Source organism: Myotis myotis, unplaced genomic scaffold (genome assembly GCF_014108235.1).
Source record: "Myotis myotis isolate mMyoMyo1 unplaced genomic scaffold, mMyoMyo1.p scaffold_m19_p_19, whole genome shotgun sequence".
In the NCBI taxonomy this organism is placed as follows: domain Eukaryota; kingdom Metazoa; phylum Chordata; class Mammalia; order Chiroptera; family Vespertilionidae; genus Myotis; species Myotis myotis.
This window is the reverse complement of record NW_023416323.1, coordinates 5,310,707-5,328,820: the sequence shown is the minus strand read 5'-3', so window position 1 is coordinate 5,328,820 and position 18,114 is coordinate 5,310,707. Positions and strand designations below refer to the sequence as shown.

At 42.9% G+C, this 18,114-nt stretch overlaps 1 long non-coding RNA gene and 1 other non-coding gene across 2 annotated transcripts in view; one reads left to right on the top strand and one right to left on the bottom strand.

The window, feature by feature from the left end:
• Nucleotides 1-18,114, bottom strand: part of LOC118674618 — a 32,619-nt gene that overhangs the window by 12,687 nt on the left and 1,818 nt on the right. Inside the window, exon 2 of the long non-coding RNA XR_004973679.1 lies at nucleotides 17,224-17,311. This is a non-coding gene — a long non-coding RNA (uncharacterized LOC118674618). The remainder of the gene's footprint in view (nucleotides 1-17,223; nucleotides 17,312-18,114) is intronic.
• Nucleotides 5,251-5,380, top strand: LOC118674927. Its single transcript, XR_004973767.1, has one exon. It is a non-coding gene; the product is annotated as a small nucleolar RNA SNORA24 (small nucleolar RNA).

Below are 18,114 nucleotides of genomic sequence, written 5' to 3'. Positions count from 1 at the left end.
CAGCCTGCCCCACCCTTGTCAAGCCCCACAGGGTGGGGGGCACAGCCTCAGGTCCCCTGGCCCAGCGCCGGGGCTGGGGGCGTGGCCTGGGGTCCCCTGGCCCAGGGCAAGGGCAGAGTGCTCAGCCTGAGGTCCCCCATCAAGCCCTGCTGGGCGAGGGGCACAGCCTCAGGTCCCCCGCCCTGGCCCAGCACCATGCTGCCTCAGGTCCCTGCTGATCATTCATTACGGCTCATTACAGGAACCCCGCCTCCACTGTGGGCACAGCCATCTTGTGACGGCATGATGGAGTGATGGTCAATTTGCATATTACCTCTTTATTATATACGATGCTGGAAAAGGCACTACATAAATTCAGTAATACATTTACTGAAAAATATTTGCAGTTCACAGGACTACCTCGTAATAGGTTATGTGAATTTGAAACCACAGGATGTTTGAAAATGAGTATTTTATCTATAGCTATGAGATTCTGAACAAATCTCCATCCTTTTCCACTGAGTTTCTTTACTGGAAGGATAAAATTACAGAGACTCGTAAGTGGAATTATAAGCCCCCTTTTATTTATTTATTTTTTTTATTTTATTGATTTTTTTTTACAGAGAAGAAGGGAGAGGGATAGAAAGTCAGAAACATCGATGAGAGAGATCGATCAGCTGCCTCCTGAACACCCCCCACTGGGGATGTGCCCGCAACCAACATACATGCCCTTGACCAGAATCGAACCTGGGACCCTTGAGTCCGCAGGCCGACGCTCTATCCACTGAGCCAAACCGGTTCGGCTATACGCCCCCTTTTAAAAGTAATCTTGTAGCCCCAGCCGATTTGGCTCAGTGGATAGGGTGTCGGCCTGTGGACTGAAAAGTCCTGGGTTTGATTCTTGTCAAGGGCCCGTACCTTGGTTGCAGGCTCCCGGCACTGGTTGGGGACATGGGGGGGGGGGGGGGAGGACGAGCAATCAATGTGTCTCTCCCCTACTCTTACACCGTCTCTAAAAAATCAATGGAAAAATAGCCTCAGGTGAGGATTTTTTCTGTTTCAGTAATCTTGTATATTGGGCTTAATTCCAGTTCACACATGAAGGATATCTGTGACTGGAAATGGCTTGAAGTTGCATTGAAACATCCTATAACAAATGTTCAGTTCCTCTTCTTGAGGGAGGTTTCTTTAAAATCATTATTTTCTCAATTGGTTCAGTATCTGATTTATTTACTTCTAAATGCATTTCACCCTTCTGGTATATCCCCACAACATTCCCTAGTTGGAAGGAGACATGTTTTAAAAGAGATATTGGTGCCCTAGCTGGTTTGGCTCATCTGGTCAGGAGCATATGCCTGGGTTGCAGGCTCCATGCCCCATGGGAGCTGTGCAGGAGGCAGCTGATCAGTGATTCTCTCTCATCATTGATGTTTCTGTCTCTCTCTCCCTCTCCCTGTCTCTCTGAGGTCAATAAAAATATATTTAAAATAAATGAAAATAAAAGAGATATTGGTGCCCTGGCTGGTGTGGCTTGGTTGGTAGAGCATCGTCCCACGCACCAAGAGGTCACTGATTCAATTCCCGGTCAGGGCACATCACCAGGTTGCTGGCTCAATCCCCAGTAGGAGGTGTGCATGAGGCAGCTGACTGATGTTTCTCTCTCACATCAATGTTTCCATCTCTCTCTCTCCTTCTCCCTTCCTCTCTCTCTAAATATCAATAAAAACATATTTTTAAAAAATGTAAAAAGAGCCCAGCTGATGTGGCTCAGTGGTTGAACACTGACCCACATACCAAGAGGTCCTTAGTTCAATTCCTGGTCACGGCACATGCCTGGGTTGTGGGCTTGTCCCCCAGTACGAGGCTTGCAGGAGGCAGCCAATTGATGTTTCTCATCAATGTTTCTATCTCTCTCCCTCTTCCTTCCTCTCTCTCTAAAATCAATAGAAACATATTTTTTTTAATTTTAAAAAGAGACATCAGTAGATTAGATATCCCTACCATTTTCACAGAAGCTTTTACTCCAACTTAGTTATGTGTGACTAAGAACAGATAAACTAGCCCCAGTATTTCAAGAGCTTTAGTAACTTTCCCCTTTATATAATTTTAATTTCTCATAAACTAAAGAGAAGAGGAAATGCCTTCTCCTAGTGCTTGGAGCAGCCCTATGCTTGCTTCTCTTTCTTTTCTTTCTAAGTCCCATTTCAGTTTCCTATAATTTTCTTAAGATGACCTAGCTTTCTAACATAAAAACAGACTCCTCTCCAAGAGTTTCCCAGAAACCCTGTTTAGTAATTCTGTTGCTTTTGCTTCCAGAAATCAATAGGTATATTAATTGGAATAGGTAAGAATTGCTATAGTTGCATGATCTAACAGTTTCATTAAACTCATCTGCAAACCGATTAAGGTCCCAGAAAAAAAAATCAGGGAAACCTTTAGGTAGTTTACTTAATTCTGTTCTAGTCTATGCATTGCTGGTTTTCCTCTGCCTGGCACCAGTTTTTCTCTAAAGGGAGCTACTAGAATTCCTGGATTATCCTTGTCTGAATTCTTATTCTCATTTTTCCCTCGGTCACGAGGGTATGGTAGTGGAGGAGACATAGAGGTGATAGAAGAGGAAGCAAAAAGGGAGGGGGAGAATAAGCACAGACAAGAAAGTTCAGAGAGAAAATATAGTGGAAGATCTGTAGAAGGGGGAGGGGTGAGGAGATGGCACTCATTAGGTTCAGGAGCCTTTTTAAAAAAGTTTAGCGATAGTCTCTAAAACTTAACTTTTTTTGATATTTATTTTATATATATATATATATATATATATATATTTATTTATTTATTTATTGCAACCTGTAATTTGAGTCTTTTTTTATTTTATTAAATCTTTATTGTTCAGATTATTACATTTGTTCCTCGTTTTTTCACCCCATAGCTCCCCTCCACCCAGTTCCCACCCCACCCTCTGCCCTTACCACCCACTGTCCTCATCCATAGGTGCACAATTTTTGTCCAGTCTCTTCCCACATCCCCCACACCCCTTTCCCCCCCAAGAATAGTGAGTCCATTCCCTTTCTATGTACCTGATTCTATTATAATCACCAGTTCATTCTGTTCATCAGATTATTTATTCACTTGATTCTTAGATTCACTTGTTGATAGATGCATATTTGTTGTTCATAATTAGTATCTTTACCTTTTTCTTCTTCTTCCTCTTCTTAAAGGATACCTTTCAGCATTTCATATAATACTGGTTTGGTGGTGATGAACTCTTTTAGCTTTTCCTTATCTGTGAAGCTCTTTATCTGACCTTCAATTCTGAATGATAGCTTTGCTGGATAAAGTAATCTTGGTTGTAGGTTCTTGGCATTCATCACTTTGAATATTTCTTGCCAGTCCCTTCTGGCCTGCAAAGTTTCTGTTGAGAAATCAGCTGACAGTCGTATGGGTACTCCCTTGTAGGTAACTGAGTTTCTTTCTCTTGCTGCTTTTAAGATTCTCTCTTTGTCTTTTGCTCTTGGCATTTTAATGATGATGTGTCTTGGTGTGGTCCTCTTTGGATTCCTTTTGTTTGGGGTTCTCTGTGCTTCCAGGACTTGTAAGTCTATTTCTTCCACCATGTAGGGGAAGTTCTCTGTCATTATTTCTTCAAATAGGTTTTCAATATCTTGCTCTCTCTCTTCTTCTGGCACTCCTATAATTCGGATGTTGGTATGCATGAAGCTGTCCCAGAGGCTCCTTACACTATCTTTGTATTTTTGGATTCTTTTTTCATTTTGCTTTTCCGGTTGGGTGTTTTTTGCTTCTTCATGTTTCAAATCTTTGACTTGATTATTGCAATCCTCTGGTCTGCTGTTGGAACTCTGCATAATATCCGTTATTTCAGTCAGAGTATGCTTAATTGCTAGTTGGTCCTTTTTCATTACCTCGAGGGTCTCACTCGATTTCTTGAGGGTCTCACTACATTTATCAGCAGTCTCACCAGACTTTTTGAGGGTCTTACTAAATTTATCGGCGGTTTCTAGAAAGTTCTTGAAAAACCTTAAAAGTGTGGTTTTGAACTCTATATCCAGTAGTTTGCTTTCCTCCATTTCTGTCATTTGTGTCCTGTTTCTTTGTCTCTGCATTTTTTATGCTTCCCTGTGTTGATAGAGTGGCTTTCTGTGCTAGGTGTCCTATAGGGCCCAGTGGCTCAGCCTCCCCAATTACCTGTGGTAGACACTCTTGGTGCACCCCCTTGTGGGCTTTGTGCACAGTCTTGTTGCAGTTAAGCCTTGATTGTTGTAGGAATCACTTGGAGGAATTGACCTCCAGGCCAATTGGCTGTGAAAATCAGCTGTGTCTATGGTGGGAGAACTTCTGTGCTGGAGACACCCCTCCGGGGCAAGACTTGCTTCAGTGGGGCTTTGGTGATCACTGAGTCTGCCCCCTGAGTGTGTCCTTTATGGATCTGAGGAGCTGCAATCTGGATGGTCCCACTCTGACCACTGGGCACAGTGGCTCCTGGATCTCTAAGGAGGTGCTAATCTAGCCTCTTCCTGAGGCCACCCAGCAGGAGCTCAGCTGTGAAGCAATGCAAGTTGCCCTGGGGCCTTGGGCCAGCTGCAGTTTGTTAGGTGATTTTCAGATTGCAAAGGCCAGGCCTTTCATATGGAAAAGCTGGCACACAGCTTGGGCAGGGCCAGGGTCCCAGGGGATCAACAGGGCGGAGCAAGCAGCTATGGCTGCCCTCAGAGCCCTGCTTCTCAGTGTCCCAGCAATCGCTGCAAGCACCTCCGCGAGAAAGCTGCCCTCGAGTTCCGACCGATGCCAGACAGTCCAGTTTCTCCCGTATGAGTCTGGCTCCCCAGAGACTCGCCCAGAACTGGAGCACAGAGCTTGAGACTCCCTACCGATTGAAAAAGACAACCGTGCCCTCAGCCGCCAGCCCTCTCCATGTGCGCCTCCGTACCTCTGTACTTTACTTGCGCACCGCACCTTCTCTGAGTCTCGGTGTGCTTTTCTCTTTCCTTCTAGTTGTAGAATTTCCACTCAGCCAGCCTTCCTGTGGTTCTGGATGATGTCCGTTTTGTCTTTTAGTTGTATTTTTGAAGTTGTTGTGGGAGGCAGCAATCTCCGGTGTTTACCTATGCAGGCCATCTTGGTTTTTCTCTCTCTCTGAGCTTTCTTGTCTGGAGTTGCTCTGCCCCTACCTTCTTCCTTCCCCTTCTATCTCTGTATCTCTTCCATTAGCATTCCCTATTGGCCCAGGGGAAATAAGAATGGAAAGTGATACAAGGAAATCTCCATGTGTCTTTGGGACCTGTCACTGTGGCAGTCTCCCTTCCTAGCCATGGAAAAGCATTTTCTTGAGTATTGGCAAAGCTGTCACCACTTAATTGGTATCAGATTCTGACTTGCAAAAGTAACACTCTTCACTTTTAAAATCCTGGAGGGTGCTGGGTTATTGAGCAAAGATCTGTTTTTCAAATGTTTCTTCAAAGTTGAACTAATTGTTGCAGTGGGTGACAGAAAATATAAGGGATGAAGAAATCCAGTGACGTAGTGAAGTCTCCTGTAGCTTCCTGTAGTGCACAGTGCAAATGCGATTTCAAGTCAACCGCTCCAGGATTTAGTGGAAAATGATGTGATGGAAACAAAATAATGTTCTGGAAACCAGAGAGGAAGTATTTTCAGTATAGGCCTGAATGTTTTTTTAAGTAGCAAATAAGTGAGGGCTTGTTATAATTCAATAAAATGCTTGGGTCATCTGGGAAAGAAAAAAAGACAAGGATAATGCAGCAATTCTAGCAGCTCTCTTCAGGGAAAAGCCTGTCTCAGGCAAAGGGCAACCAGCTATTGTATATGTTCCTTGGACTAAAGCAGGAGTAAGAAATTTCACTAAAGGTTTCCCTGACCCCAATGGGTTTGCAAAGGAATCTGATTTAACTATTAGAACATATGACCCCAGCTATTTTGACCTGTTCCATTTAATACACCTTCTGGTTTCTGAGAGCAATGAAACAGAAGAGCTGAGTAAGGTTTGCTGGCATACGCCTGTAGAGGATCTTTTAAAATTAAATTTATTGGAGTGACATTGGTCAACATGAACATACAGGTTTCAGGTGTGGGTTTCTCTGTTACAAGATCTGTATTTGCACCATGTGCCCACCACCCAAAGTCAAATCTTCTCCTGTCACCATATATTAGAACCCCCTTCTCCTCTCACTGCCTTCCTTCTGGCAACCACCACACTGCTGTTTGTGTTCATGAGTTTCAGTTTTATATCCCACATATGAGTGAAAGCATATGGTTCTTAGCTTTTTCTGACTGACTTACTTCACTTAGCATAATGTTCTCAAGGGCCATCCATGTTGCGAAATTCCTCGAGGATGAGAAGCTGCTAATATCAGATGGACACAGCTATCCTCAGATATCACCAAAGCCTGTATACCAATTGGGAAATAATGGTTTTAAAGGAACTTCCACAAGAGGAAAAATATATTGAAATTGAACGTTTGTTGCAGGACATTCCAATGCAACTTTGGGCCTGGCAACTTGATATTGGTAAGATCAAGTCAGCCACTCCTGTTAAAATAACTCTTGAGCCCGGCAAGTGTGGCGCAATGTTTGAGTATCAATCCATGCACCAAGGAGTCACTGGTTCAATTCCCAGTCAAGGCACATTCCCTGGTTGTGGGCTTGATCCCAAGGAGGGCATGCAGAGGCAGCCAATCAGTGTTTCTATCTCTCTCCCGTTCTCCCTTTCTAAAAACTCAATAAAAACATATTTTTAAAAAACATGACTATTGATAATATTTGCCTCTACCTAATATTCATCAGTATCTTTTAAGACCTGATGAGCTTATAATTTCATGTACAAGACCCTGAAATTCTCCTATCCCTCCAGTAAATAAAGCGAATGGGAAAGGTGGAGATTTGTATAGGATCTCAGAGCTATAAATAAGATGGTTATCCCCAGACATCCTATAGTTCCAAATCCACATACGTCCCTTATTATCAGCCATTCCTCTGGACTGCCAATACTTTTTAGTAATAGATTTTTGTAATGCCTTTTTTCAGCATTCTTGTAGAAAAAGACAGTCAGTATCTCTTTGCCTTTACCTGGGAAGATCATAAGTTTACTTGGACAATAATGCCCCAGGGATATACAGGAAATCCCACCTATTTCTTCCAGAATTAAAAGCTAATTTAAATGATGTTAAATGTCCTAGATATTCCACTCTAATCCAATATGTAGATGATTTACTTGTATGCTCTAGATCATTTCTAGACTCCCAAAAGGACACAATGTAGCTATTACAACAGCTAGCTTTAAGAGGATATAAGTTCTCAAAGGATAAGCTTCAAATTTGCTTATCTCAACTAAAATACTTTGGCCATAGGCCATATCACATCTAAAGATGGGTTACTGATTAACTTTGAAAGACTCAGAGGAACCCTATCTTTCCCTCTCCCCTAAAAGAAAAAGAAAGCACCTTAGAGTATTCTGGGGTTTAACCTGATATTGTTAAAATTAGGTTCCAAATTTTCATTAATAGCCCAGTCTCAATATGCCTTATTAAAGTCAGATAAACCTATGCTCAATTAATATTTGACAAAGGAGGCAAGAGCATACAGTGGCATAAAGATGGTCTCTTCAATAAATGGTGTTGGGAAAATTGGACAGATACATGCAGAAAAGTGAAACTAGACCACCAACTTACACCATACACAAGAATAAACTCAAAATGGGGTAAAAGACTTTAATGTAAGTCATAAAACCATAAAAATCCTAAAAGAAACCATAGACAGCAAAATCTCAGATATCTGACATAGCAGAATTTTCACTGATGCATCACCTAGGGCAGTGATGGCGAACCTTTTGAGCTCAACATGTCAGCATTTTGAAAAACCCTAACTTAACTCTGGTGCCGGGTCACATATAGAAAATTTTTGATATTTGCAACCATAGTAAAACAAAGATTTATATTTTTGATATTTATTTTATATATTTAAATGCCATTTAACAAAGAAACATCAACCAAAAAAATGAGTTCGCGTGTCACCTCTGGCACGCGTATCATAGGTTCATCATCACTGACTTAGGGCAAGAGAAACAAAGGAAAAAATAAATAAATGGAACTACATCAAACTAAAAAGTTTCTGCACAGCAAAAGAAACCAACATCAAAATGAACAGGGAACCAACTATATGAGAAAACATATTTGCCACTGATACATCTGATAAGGGGTGAATTCCAAAATACATAAAGTACTCATACAAGTCAACAAAAGGAAGACCAACAATCCAATTAAAACATTGGCAGAGGGCCTGAATAGACACTTCTCCAAAGAGGACATACAAATGGCCAAGAGAGATATGAAAAAATGCTCAACATCACTAATCACCAGAGAGATAGATACAAACTGAAATGACAGTGAGGAACCAGCTCACACCTGCCAAAATGACTACCATCAATAAATCAACAAACAACCAGTGCTGGTGCTGGTGCTGGTGAGGATGTGGAAAAAAGGGAACCCTAGTACACTGCTAGTGGGAATACAGACTGGTGCAGTCACTATGGAAAACAGTATGGGGTTTCCTCAAAAAATTAAAAAATGGGACTGCCTCCTGGCTGGCATGGCTCAGTGGTTGAGCATCAACCTATGAATCAAGAGATCACGGTTCAATTCCTTGTCAGGGCACATGCCCAGATTGCAAGCTCAATCCCCAGTATGAGGTGTGCAGGAGACAGCCGATCAATGATTCTCTCTTATCATTGATGTTTCTCTCTCTCCCTCTCCCTTCCTCTTGGAAATAAATTTTAAAAAAAAATTAATTAATTAACTTAAAAAATTTAATGGAACTGCCATTTGATCCAGTGATCCCACTTCTCGGAATATATCCTAAGAAACCCAAAACACCAATCAAAAAGAAAGTATGCAGCCCTGTGTTCATAGCAGCACAATTTACAATAGCTAAGATCTGGAAACAGCCCAAGTGCCCATCAGTAGATGAGTGGATAAAAAAGCTGTGGTAATCAAAACAACAATGAGGTACCATCTCACACCTGTCAGACTGGCTATCATCAACAAATCAACAAACGACAAGTGCTGGAGAGGATGTGGAGAAAAAGGAACACTTGTGCACTGCTGGTGGGAATGCAGACTGGTGCAGCCACTATGGAAGACAGTATGGAGTTTCCTCAAAAAACTACAAATGGAACTCCCATTTGACCCTGTGATCCCACTTCTAGGAATATATCCCAGGAAACCAGAAACACCAATCAGAAAGGATATATACACCCCTATGTTCATAGCAGCACAATTCACCATAGCTAAGATCTGGAAACAGCCTAAGTGCCCATCTGTAGATGAATGGATTAGAAAACTGTGGTACATCTACATGATGGAATACTATGCTGCTATAAAAAAGAAGGAACTCTTACCATTTGCAACAGCATGGATGGAACTGGAGAGCATTATGCTAAGTGAAATAAGCCAGTCAATGAAGGAAAAATACCACATGATGTCACTCATTTCTGGATAATAAAGACCATTATAAGCTTATGAACAAAAATAGATACAGAGGCAGAGCTGCCTCGAACAGACTGTCAAACTACAGCAGGAAGGCCGGGGAGGGTGGGAGGGCAGGAGGGGGGTGGGTAACAGATCAACCAAAGGACTTGTATGCATGCATATAAGCATAACCAATGGACATAAGACACTGGGGTGTAGGGGAGGCCAGGGGATTGTCAAGGGCGGGGGAAAAAAAAAAGGAGACATATGTAATACTTTTTGTAATACTTTAAGCAATAAAAAAAAATTAAAAAAAAAAAGCTGGGGGAGCAACTAAGATGGCGGCATAGGTAAACACCAGGAAATTATCGCCTCACACAACAATTGAAAATTACCGCAAAGGACTGAGCAAACATCATCCAGAACAACAGGAAGGCTGGCTGAGTGTAAATTCCACAACTAGAAGGAAAGAAAAGCACGCTGAGAGCCAGAGGCGCTGCGGAGGTGAAGTGCAGAGGTATGGCGGCGCGCGCGCGCGCGCGAGGAAAGGGGGTGGCGCCTGAGGACACGGCTGTCTTTTTGAATCACAAACTCCCGACGGCTCTGAACTCCGGTTCCGGGAAGTCTCTGGGGACCCAGGTCTCATACGGGGAGAAGCTGGTCTGTCCGGCAGCGAGCGAACTTGAGGGCGGCTTTCCCTCAGAGGTGCTTGCAGCCGTTACCGGAACACTGAGACGCGCGACTCCGGGCGGAGAATCGGCCATAGCTGCTTTCTCCGCCCTTTGACTCCCTGAGACTCCGCCCCACCCAGGCTGCGGCAGAGGCTTTTGCATGTGAATGTACCTAACTGCAGCCGAACCAGGCAGACCTGGAACTTCCAAGAGAAGGCCCAAGGCCCCGCAGCGGCTTGCATTGCTTCACAGCTGAGCCTCTTCGTGGCTCCTGCTGTGTGGCCTCAGGCAGAGGCTGAATTAGCACCTCCTTAGATCCAGGAGCCACTGTACCCAGTGGTCAGAGGGGGTCCATCCAGACTGCAACTCCTCAGATCCATAAGGGACGCACTCAGGGAGCAGACTCAGTGAGCACCAAAGCCCCACTGAAGCAAGTCTTGCCCCAGAAGGGTGTCTTCAGCACAGAAGTTCTCCCACTTTAGACACAGCTGATTCTCACAGCCAATTGGCCTGGAGGTCAATTCCTCCCAGTGATTCTACAACAACCAAGGCACCAAGAGTGCACCAAGAGTGTCCACCCCAGGTAACTGGGGAGGCTGAGCTACTGGGCCCTACAGGACATCTGGCGCACAGGGCCACTCTATCAACACAGGGAAGCTGCCAAAATGCGGAGACAAAGAAACAGGTCACAAATGGCAGAAATGGAGGAAAGCAAACGATTGGATATAGAGTTTAAGGCCACGGTTATAAGGTTTTTCAAGAATTTTATGGAAACCGCCGATAAATTTAATGAATCCCTCAATAAGTATAGGGAGACCATGGAGGACATGAAAAAGGACCAACTAGAAATTAAGCATACACTGACTGAAATAAAGAATAATTTACAGAGATCCAGCAGCAGAAAAGAGGATCCCAAGAATTAAGTCAAAGATTTGAAATACAAAGAAACAAAAAATACCCAACCGAAAAAGAAAAAAGAAAAGAGATTCCAAAAATATGAAGATAGTGTAAGGAACCTCTGGGACAACTTCAAGCGTACCAACATCAGAATTATAGGGGTACCAGAAGGAGAGAGAGGGCAAGATATTGAAAACCTTTTTGAAGAAATAATGACAGAAAACTTCCCCTACCTGGTGAAAGAAATGGACTTACAAGTCCAGGAAGCGCAGAGAACCCCAAACAAAAGGAATCCAAGGAGGACCACACCAAGACACATCATAATTAAAATGCCAAGAGCAAAAGATAAAAGCAGCAAGAGAAAGACAGTCAGTTACCTACAAGGGAGTACCCATACGACTGTCAGCTGATTTCTCAACAGAAACCATGCAGGCCAGAAGAGACTGGCAAGAAATATTCAAAGTGATGAATAGCAAGAACCTGCAACCAAGATTACTTTATCCAGCAAAGCTATCATTCAGAATAGAAGGTCAGATAAAGAGCTTCACGGATAAGAAAAAGCTAAAGGAGTTCATCACCACCAAACCAGCATTATATGAAATGCTGAAAGGTATTCTTTAAGAAGAGGAGGAAGAAAAAGGAACTCTTACCATTTGCCACAGCATGGATGGAACTTGAGAGCGGATAAATACCACAGGATCTCACTCATTTGTGGAATATAATGAACAACATAAGCTGATGAACAAGGACTGATCCAGAGACGGAGAGGCATTGATTGGACTGTCGGGACTTGGAGGGAAGGTAGGGGAGGGTGGGGGTAAGGGGGAAAGATCAACCAAAGGACTTATATGCAAGCATATAGGCCTAATCAATGGACATGGACAACGGGGGGGTGAGGGCATGAGCGGGGGTGGGGGGGGTGGGGATAGAGGGTAACGTGGGGACAAGGACACATATGTAATATCTTAATCAATAAAAAAAAAAAAAAAAAGCTGTGGTACATTTACACAATGGAATACTATGCAGTAAAAAAGAAGGACCTCTTATCCTTTGAGACAGCATGGAGGGACCTGGAGATTATTATGCTAAGCGAAATAAGCCAGTCAGAGAAAGACAGGTATCACATGATCTCACTTATATATGTAATCTAATGAACAAAATAAACGAATAAAATAGAACCAGAGGCATGGAAACATGGAACAGACTGATGAATCTCCAAGGGAAGGGGGCAAGGAGGAGGGAAGGGATGAACCAAACAACTGATAGGCATATATGCATTGTCCATGGACACAGACAAAGGGTGGTAAAGGACTGCAGTGGGGTGGGAACTAGGTGAAGGGGGACAATCGGGGGGAAGGAGGGATATCTGTTAATACTCTCAACAATAAAATTTCAAACACACACACACACATATAAAGTCAGATAAAACTGATCCAATTCGCCTTGGCTCAGCAGATAGAGTGTCGGCCTGCGGACTAAAGGGTCCCGGGTTCAATTCCAGTCAAGGGCACATGCCCAGGTTGCATGTGGGAGGTGGCCAGTCAATGATTCTCTCTCATCATTGATTCATTGATGTTTCTGTCTCTCTCTCTCTCCCTCTCCTTTCCTCTCTGAAATCAATAAAATATATATTTTTTTAAAAACTGATCCAATTCAATGGAACCCTGAAAGGAAACAAGCTATAGAGGCTCTAGGCAATATCACCTCAAGCACCTGCTCTGGGACATCCTAATTATAAACTTCCCTTCTTCCTTTTTCACACATGAAAATAAAGGAAGTGCTTTAGGAGTGCTAACTCAGAAACATGGAAATCATGATAAACCTATAGGATATTATAATCAGCAGCTAGACTCAGTAGCAAAAGGGCTCCCTCCCTGTATGAGGGCCATCTCTGCTATTGCCATGTTATATAAACAAATAGAAGAGAGAATTACGGGCTCTTCTTTAACTATTCACGTTCCTCATTCTGTTGAATATTTACTGAACTCTCATCACACTCAACACTTCTCTGCCAGTTGACTGGCTTCTTAGGAAATACTCCTGCTCCTTGCACCTAATATTACTTAAATTTTGTGTAATCATCTTTTTTTAAAAATATGTTTTATTGATTTTTCACAGAGCGGAAGAGAGAGGGATAGAGAGCCAGAAACATCAATGAGAGAGAAACATCGATCAGCTGCCTCCTGCACACCTCCCACTGGGGACGTGCTCACAACCAAGGCACATGCCCCTGACCAGAATCGAACCTGGGACCCTTCAGTCCACAGGCCAACACTCTATCCACTGAGCCAAACTGGTCAGGGCTTGGTGTAATCATTTTAATCCTGCAATTGTTTCCCTCTTTACAGCATAAAGAGACACCCACAATTGTGTTTTGCTTACTGACCACCTTCTTGTTCCTAAGAATTGTTTACAGGAAACTCCTATCCTATATAATAAAGAGGTAATATGCAAATTGACCATCATGCCCTCATACAAGATGGCCGCCCCCTGTGGTCACAAGATGGCCACTCCCATGTGGTCACAAGATGGCTGCCCCCATGTGGTCACAAGATGGCCATGCCCATGTGGTCACAAGATGGCAGCTCCATGTCATCACAAGATAGCTGCAACAAGATGACCAGCAGAGGAGGGCAGTTGGGAGTGACCAGGCCAGCAGGAGAGGGCAGTTGTGGGGGGCCAGGCCTGCAGGGGAGGGCAGTTAAGGGTGACCAGGCTGGCAGGGGAGGGCAGTTGGGGGTGATTGGGCCAGCAGGGGAGGGCAGTTGGGGGTGATTGGGCAGGCAGGGGTGGGCAGTTGTGGGCAATCAGGCTGGTAGGGGAGGGCAGTTGGGGTTGATCGGGCCAGCAGGGGAGCAGTTAGGCATCGATCAGGCTTGCTGGGGTGTGGTTAGGGGCCGATCAGGCTGGCAGGCAGAAGCAGTTAGGGGCAATCAGGCAGGCAGGCAGGCAGGCGAGCGGTTGGGAGCCAGCAGTCCTGGATTGTGAGAGGGATGTCCGACTGACAGTTTAGGCCCAATGATTAGGCCCAAATTTCGTGCACTGGGCCTCTAGTTAATAATGGTGACTTAACTTGGTTTACAAGTGGATATTATTTGAGAGATGAATAGGGACATTACTGGGCTGGATATGTAATAACTTCCATGGTGGACATAATCAAAAGTTCTTATTTACCTGAAATAAAATCTGCCCAGCAAGCTGAACTAATTACTCTAACTTGGGCTTGTCAATTGGGCAAAGATCAAGTAGCCAATATTTACACTGATAGTCACTATGCATTTGGTGTAACTTATGACTTTGGAATGTTTTAGAAGCAGCAAGGCTTCTTAACTTCCTCAGGGCAGCCCACAAAAAATGGAAAACTGGTTATGGAATTATTAGATGTCATATAGCAACCAAAACAATTGGCAATTATCAAAATTCCAGGCCATTGTAAAGGAAATCATTTTACCAATGCTAGGCAGGCAGCATTGAACAGTCACATTATCCAGACCTCAGAATGTTCTTTGCTTTCTATTAAATCAATAAAATATTATCTTTTATAATTTCAACAGACAACTACAGAAGGAAAAAAGAGAGCATGGCAACAAAAAAGGAGAACCTTTGACTCAGACAGACAGATAGATAGATATATCTTGGACCCAATCAGAAACCTATTGTACCTGTAGGGGCTCAACTCCCTGTACTTCAACATGTACATGAGCTAACACATTGGGGCCCAAAAAGACGATTTCATGGAATAAACAATATTACTGGAAACCTTCCCCTACTATAGCTCATAAAGTGCACAGTAGATTTTTTTATTGTTTTTAATTTTTTTTTTATTGATTTCAGAGGGGAAAGGAGAAGAAGAGAGAGAGACAGAAACATCAATGATGACAGACAATCATTGAGTGGCTGCCTCCTCCATGCCCCACACTGGGGCTGAGCCCTGACTGGGAATCCTACCATGACCCAGGAGTGTGCCCTAACCAGGAATCGAACTGTGACCTCCTAGTTCCCAGGTCAATGCCCAACCACTGAGTCATGCCAGCTGAGCAGCAGATGCTTTATTTGTCAAAAATATAACCCAGGAAAACCACTCCATTGATCCCAAGGACATCTCCCATTTCCTTTAGGTCCATTTAAGGTAGTAATTGAATTTTGTCCAAATGCCACCAGTTCAAGAATACAAATGCATGTTAGTCATGATTTGTACATTTTTCTAACTGGGTTGAGGCATTCCCTTGCAAGAGAGCAACAATCTTAATAGTTGGTAAATTGGCCGAAACCGGTTTGGCTCAGTGGATAGAGCGTCAGCCTGCGGACTGAAAGGTCCCAGGTTCGATTCCGGTCAAGGGCATGTACCTGGGTTGCGGGCACATCCCCAGTGGGGGATGTGCAGGAGGCGGCTGGTCGATGTTTCTCTCTCATCGATGTTTCTGACTCTCTATCTCTCTCCCTTCCTCTCTGTAAAAAATCAATAAAATATATTTAAAAAAATAAATAAATAAAATAAAATAATAGTTGGTAAATTGTTCTTAGAATAAATAATTCCCAGTTAGGGAATTCCCTCTGAGTTACATAGTGGCCGAGGGACTCATTTCACTGGGCAAATAATAACATCTGTTGGTAACATTTGGCCTACTCTACAGTGTTTTCATTGTGCCCATCACCCCCAGTTCTCCAGATTGGTGGAACATATCAATGGTGCAATCAAAATTCAACTGGCCAACATTTCAGACTCCTTTAATCTCCCCTGGACAAGAGCTCTCCTTACAGTGCTCCACAATATGAGATCTACTCCTTTTGGAAAACATAAATTGTCTCCTTATGAAATAGCCATTAGCAGCCCTATGCATCTGGATGAAAGGGCATATGAACCAATTTTGTTAAAAGAAGACATTTTAGCCATGACCAGTTTGGCTCAGTTGGTTGAGCATTGTTCCATGCACTGACAGGTCTCAGGTTCAATTCCTGGTCAGGGCACATGCCCAGGTTTTGGGTTCAGTCCCCAGTCATGCAACAGGTAGCAACCAATTGATGTTTCTCTCGCGCATCCACATTTCTCTTTATCTCTCCCTCTCCCTACCTCTCTCTCAAAAATCAATTTTTTTAAAAAAAGGAGACATTCTACATTATTGTTGATGGTCTATTAACCAGCTTAAATAAATTAATAGATTAGTAACTGATTCATTTCACAGTGCGCTCCTAGGAGATAAAGATTTTAAGGATCATGGCTTACAACCAAGAAATTTGGTCTATTATAAAAGACATCAGCCCAGCGGGCATGGCTGAGTGGTTGAGCATCGACCTATGAACCAGGAGGTCACGGTTCGATTCCTGGTTGGGTCACATGCCTGAGTTTCAGGCTCTTTCTGTGGGGGGAGGGGGGCATGCAGGAGGCAGCTGATTAGTGATTCTCTCTCATCATTGATGTTTCTATCTCTCCCTCTCCCTTCGTCTCTGAAATCAATAAAAAAATATTTTTTTTTTAAAGACATCAAGTAAAAGACTCTCTCCAACCTTGTTGGAAGGAACCTTACCAGGTATTAACAAGTAACCCATGTGCAGCCAAACTCAAAGGAGTTAACTCATGGATTCACATTTCTCATTTGAAAAAGGCACCTAACTATAAATGGACATCCACTCTTGTCTCTGACACTCGCCTCTGTCTACAGTGGAGATCAGACTTTTCAGGGATGAGAAGCCACTAACATGGAAAGCAGACAGCTATCCTGAGACACCAACCAGGCCTCTATGCTCACAAATTAATGCTACTCATGCCTTGTTCTTATATAATCTAATTGTTATTAAGTAAACATAAAATGATTTTTATTTTGTTATTATCCTCCTTATGGTTTCCTAATGTAAACAATATCTGTCTCCCCACGCCCTCTCCCTTATTAGATATGAAAATTTTAATTTGTGTGCCTGCTAGTCTTTCCCACCTACTAGACAATGATATTCTGATTATCAGTTGTGATAATGAAGTTAATGCTTTGTTGGCCACGCATTGGTCTTCTCCTACTATTAATATAAGCTTTAGTACTTTTTTTTCTGGAAATATCTATTAATAGGACCCACTTTGGACAAATACCTCCAAGAACATCTCCCTAATAATTCCCCTGATATAATTATATATGGCTCTTATCTCGATGAGTATTGTATAGCTACAGGAAAGGATGATGAAAAGCTAAGAAAAATACCTGGATATGACGGGAAAAGGCTTGCAGCAACCTGTCCTTATCTGTCATAGTATATCTTGTCCTTAGACTCACCAGCCATGCTCTTTTTCTGAAATCAGAAAAAAAAATCAATGGGTATTCATTTTAGAAATTATCAGTATTACTTGGTGGGTAGATATGTCTGTAACTACCCCACCCTTCTTGCATCCTGGGCACTTGTGGGAAGCCCTATGGAATACTCAAACTCTAGCTCATTTTGGAGTTACCTCTACCCATTTAAATATAGCATGAGAAACTCAACATTTTGGGGTGCATTCCGTATACCTCAACTGCTCCCAAGCCATAGCTACCCAAAGGCAACAACATTCCTGGTAGGTCCAACAATATTGGCTCTCTAAAAGAAATAAAAGAGGAATACTTGGAGGAGTAGGGGCAGGCCTTGATATTCTGGGACAAGCTGAACTGGTAGTTAATTAAAAACATTATTTTTTATTATTTAAATATATTTTTATTGATTTTAGAGAGGAAGGGAGAGAGAGAGAGATAGAAACATCAATGATGAAAAAAAAAAGAGAAACATCAATGATGAGAGAGAATCATTGATTGGCTGCCTCCTGCATGCCCCCCACTGGGGATCAAGCCCGCAACCCAGGCATGTGCCCTTGACTGGAATCGAACCCAGGGCCCTTTAGTCCACAGGCTGATGCTCTATCCACTGAGCCAAACCAGCCAGGGCTAATTAAAAACATTCCTGATTAGAAAAAGACTTCATCTAAAATAGGTCATCTAGAGGGAATGATGTTTCTAGAAGAAGGAAAAGGGTGGGAAGCAGCATGGGAAGACAATAAGGCCTTCGCTCAATGGGTAGAACAGATTCAACAGACTACAAAAACTCATGCACAAACTCAACAA